We start from the raw sequence: 5,000 nt of genomic DNA on the forward strand, positions 1-5,000 counted from the left end.
TAGAGGGGAGTCTTATGTCATTTGTTTTCTGGAGACAACAATGCCGGCGACAAAGCTCGCTACGCGTGCTGTTAATTGAAAGAGTACAAATTCGCTCAGACATGAGTCAGGCCTGTAGGAAAGGGGGGTGCGACGGGAGCGGGTGCGGGTCGGTCTAAATTCAAATTCAATTCGGCTCATGTGAAGTACGGCGTCAGAACCGGGCCTTACAAACTGAACGTTTCAAAGAGAATTTTTTTATTGGAATTCTATTTCAACACCTCTTGTCTAATAAAAAATCTGTTTTGAGGCACTTACTCCTGTTTAGGAATTCACAATGGATCAACCTGATAAATCATGAAGCAGCGACATGATATAAGAGTTATTAAAGAAGGCCCAAGACATCCTTGACTCTGTTTAAAAGGCGCTGAGGTTTTATTTTGCGTGAAGCTAATTATCTGCATTAATACAATTTGCTTTATGTAATCTATCGGTGTCATTGAAACATTAAAAATTCAGTCGCAATTATAGCGATATACTCACCGTTACATCACCTATTGTCATTTAATGTGCCAACTAGAGGTCTATTGTCTGTGGAAACAAAGGGTTCTTTTGTTCTGTGGTTGGCAAAATTTAAATAACAAAAAAAATATATGAATTCTACCGTGAAGATTCCCTACAGTCGTCAGGGCATAGATATTTAGGCTAATGTATTTGGCACGTGGTTCCTTCTTTTAACCTCTGATTGCAAACAAAGTTAAGTTGCATATTTGATTCTGCCGTGAGTTAAGCCAGTATGATTTTATCTAAGAAATATAATCAGCTCCCACTGACTACAATTGAGAATACACAGAGAATGCAAAGGAGCTTAATCGAGGTCGGGGATTCCCCAGAGTTTGAAGAATGTGAGCTGATTGGTGATTAATTTACTACTTCTTCGTGCAGTCGACCAATTAGCCTGTGTCATGTGATGAATGTATTTCAATAGCATCTTTCTTCTATTATACAATTCTCTTTCAAAATGGCGAAGGATATTGTTCGTTGAGGGAACGTTCAAAGACGAACTCAGACCTGGGAAAGTAAGAGAGAATCTTTCCTTTACAAAATTTATGACGGCAAAATTATTTCCTATTATGTCTAAAAACAAGCAGAAAGGCGTATTTTTAATTTAGTGAAGTTACGATAAAATTCAGTTTCGGCGACATGTAAGGAATTACTTGTGGAATGGACCTCTACAAACTGTTATTTCGAAACTTGTCTTCGAGGATGGCTACAAACTCGAGGATTAGCACTAGAGGAGTCTGGTTCGGAAAGCAATCCCGTAAATATCTTCTATTACGTTGTCAATTAATACTTGCACGTACTCACGGAGGCGAAGTTCGCAAATCGCTGAATACTGAAGACATTTACTGATGGCGCAGTTGGTATCGAGCATCGCGGTGCGAACAACGGAAAGCCACCTAAAGGATGCACAACAAGGTGTCCGAGGGGATAGGAGTCTAGGTAGAGAATTTCATACTTCTGTTCTTGAACGTGTATGAACTTGTCACAGTTCTTCGATCCGGAAGCTGGTGATGACGCATCATTGGACTTCAATATGAAATCAGGGTCTAATCACGGTCGAGACACGAGAAGAGAAGGAACATGGAGCCAAATGGAGGAGAGGTAAAATAAAATTTAAATTTGTGAAAACGGTTGTATTTTTCGTCACAATATTGAAGTAATTGCTTTACGCCGATAACCTCCGCTGTCTGGCCTGAAGTGAACTGAATGCTTGATATGCCAAACTAAGCATGCGTAGTTCAGGGGCACCCAACGAGAACATAGTTCAAAACCACTTAAACATAGCATTGTTAAACGTATTTTAGTTTTTAAACGGTAGATATAGCCATATTTTTATCCCCTAAAAATTTTCCATCTGTTCGGATTCCCTAGCTGAAAGTCTACTGATCCGAAAATTATAGGGATCAAAACTTACCTTTTCGAAAATTTCAGCCAAAAAAAAGGCTCCCGAAAATTTAGTTAATTAAGTTCAAAATTTTGAAATGCTTGATTTTAGTTTTAAGAAATTTTCCATCCTATTCATAAATTGCGCCGTCTAGATCTTTTAAAAGTAACCGGCATTCACACTGGTAACACCACGTAGAGTTAATAAAAAGGTTACAAGTTTTTCGCTGGCCGAGTTTTTCTACAGTGTCCGGCTCCTCACGGCAGTTAGCGTGCCTTCAACTGTGCTCTATTTGTAGATACCGTGGTCAAGCTCGATAAAAGACTCGGAACTGATTGTAGTTAGTTCAAAAGTTAGAAAAGAAAAACCTATTGATTCCTGAGAATCAAGCAGTAGGACCAATGCTTGTCAGTAATAGCTTCATTTTCTGTGCCCCATGCGTTCAAATATTCACTGATATGCATTTCACTGAACTCAGAGTTTCATTTCTAGAAAAGAGTGCTTCGAAATCATACATATTTCACTTTTCAACCTTCATGTTGAATTAGATTTCCATATTTCTCTGACTTATGGACATTTATTGGTGGTGACTCAGACATTGAATCGCATTTTGCCCGAACGAGTCAATGGGGTAGAATTCCAAGTGTAAAATTTATTTTGTGTTTTTCTGCCAGTGAGTTCTTTCTCGATCAATATTAAAAATAATTGATTCTGGTTGATATCGAACCAGAATATGCGCTTTTCATAGACTTCCGGACTTATGAGTGATTTTGAAAATTGATGATTTGAAACCTCTCCCTTCTTAATATACAGAGGCAATCATGACGCCAGAAAGTTTTTGGAAGTTTCTTTCTAGAAACGGGCCCCTGATGTCATAATTTTGCAGTTACTGTAGGTTCTAGATGTGAATATGGTGCTTTCCAACTTGATATGGAAACGAGAGAGAAATGGAAGAATTTTCATGGCCGCGCGCGGATACGAATTTTATCTTCGAGTGCTGAAAGTATCATATAATATATTAATATAATATAACATATATAATATCTATATAATAAAATAAAATATTCAATTAAAAGAGAAGCAATATCTCGTACATGTCTGGAAGAAGAAATGTCTACTAGCCTCCCACGCTGACGTCCTTAGGGCTTCGTCACGCGTTCCTCCCCAAAACCACTTCCGTTCGTGTATTACGGACCGATCAGGGGCGGTTTGCCAGTTTTGTGTGTACTTTGTATGGCAATCTCAGTTCGCAGCATGTGATTGGCCATGCACAACACAGTAAGTCAAAGTTGATTGGTTTCTTTAAATAGTGGGCGAACAGCCTTTTAACGGAAGTGGTTTTTCGTGGGAGTTTTTTCGTGACGTTTCGTGGGGGAGGAACGCTTGAGGAAGTCCTAATTGAACGTCTGCGTGAGAGGCTCTGGTCAATACTGACCTGTTCCGAAAATCAGTTAACATGCACCTGGGTTACCCAAGAAAATGCTGTTGCTGCTTTGAAGCAGGACATGAGAATTTTGTCTTGAAGCTCGGGCTCTTAACAGTTTCCGGCTTCATCATAACGTGACATCGGACGCATTTTAAACGCTTCTATGACCAAACAGTGCCTTCTCAATAAACAACCACAAAAGAGAGATTACATTTCAACTTTCGCTCGAGACTTTCGAGTTTGGATCAACCGTTAACTTCCCCTTCAACTTTATTTCATTTTATTTTTAGTAAATAAAAAGTTAGCTGGCTAAATAATAGGTAAAACACAAAACCAGGTGTCAGTTGAAGTCATATATTGATTGATTATATTCATGAGCAGATATACTTGCAAAGGTAGATGTTTCCGCGTTTTTGAATAAATTAGAGGAAAATATGCTCTCTTCGTTATGAACTACCAAGGTTCTTTGGTAAGAGTATTTAGGGGACTGTCTCTTGGGGCTATGCGGCCTCCAGTGAGCACGCATTCGCATTTGGCGTCATGTACTTTCTGCCGAGGTCACGCACGACTATGGTGATGTTAGGGAATTAAGAAGAGAGCTGATATTCTAGCGAAACTAAAATGGATGTGTGAGGTCCAGCGATAGTTTCAACATCCCAATTATGAGCGAAAACTGAATTCAGAAACACTGTTCATGGAAAACTGTGAGCTGTACGACTGTTCTTCAAGACCAGTGTTCATGACAACTACACAGGAAATCGGACTTGAGCTTACCAACAATGAGGAAGTTGTAACTGAGAGAAACTGGGGCGTCGCGTGGGACGATTATGAAGCAAGGCAGCTGTAGCATACAGCCCACTGATTCTGAATTTTAGTTGAAATATGTTACTTGCACTTCTTACCAATGCAAACTACGAATGATCTTCGGAGAAAGCCTTCTTCGTCAAGACAGTTTTCATCCATACCTGGGAACACAGGTCTCTTGCGGTCAGGGTAGCTACAGGTACTTCCGTTCTGTTGAAACTATCACCGCAAATGACAAGTTCGCAATTTGGAATATTCTTATGCTTTTTCAGACATTTTAGTGGACTAACTTGAGACAAGATCTGAGTAGCTCCAGTTCCTTTAAAGTTAAAAGTCCTATTTCTTTCACCCAAATAAACATATTGTGTTTATAGATATACATGTACCTAGGGTCGTCATATCAAGACGAAATTTGGCCAGGGTATTAAATATCCATCATTTTCGCACATGACATTTTCTTCCAAAATACCATTACCGTGGCAACGATACATGGTATTTCTTTCAGCCTTAAAACTCAACATACGTTGTCTTTTTTTTGAACAATGGCACTATGATATTTTCCCATTCCCAGTTAACCTGTTACGTTAAAAATGATCTCTAACATATTCAGTATTTAACAAAATTTGTAGGCCAAATTTACCGACAAATCATTTTTTGAATGTCTCTATTTTTTTCCACCTACAATTTTTTAAAAAAATTTTAGCACATACATTTCGAATCAATTGAAGTTACCAAGCAAAAAATAAAAAGAAAATAATAACCGGCCGAGAGCGGAGATATGAAAGAGCAAAGTTGCAAAAAAGCACAAGCTGACTTTATTTATTTCGTCCAAAGCCGCATTTT

General features: G+C 38.7%; 1 protein-coding gene across 2 annotated transcripts in view; it reads left to right on the forward strand.

The window, feature by feature from the left end:
* The first annotated feature begins 993 nt into the window (after positions 1–993).
* Positions 994–5,000, forward strand: part of LOC137973553 (TNF receptor-associated factor 2-like) — a 35,152-nt gene continuing 31,145 nt past the window's right edge. Inside the window, exon 1 of one of the 2 annotated variants that reach the window (XM_068820393.1) lies at positions 994–1,644. The gene's annotated coding sequence lies outside the window, so the exon portion shown is untranslated. The remainder of the gene's footprint in view (positions 1,645–5,000) is intronic. The other variant, XM_068820394.1, reaches the window with a different exon arrangement.

Source organism: Montipora foliosa, chromosome 10 (assembly GCF_036669935.1).
Source record: "Montipora foliosa isolate CH-2021 chromosome 10, ASM3666993v2, whole genome shotgun sequence".
Classification (NCBI taxonomy): Eukaryota; Metazoa; Cnidaria; class Anthozoa; order Scleractinia; family Acroporidae; genus Montipora; species Montipora foliosa.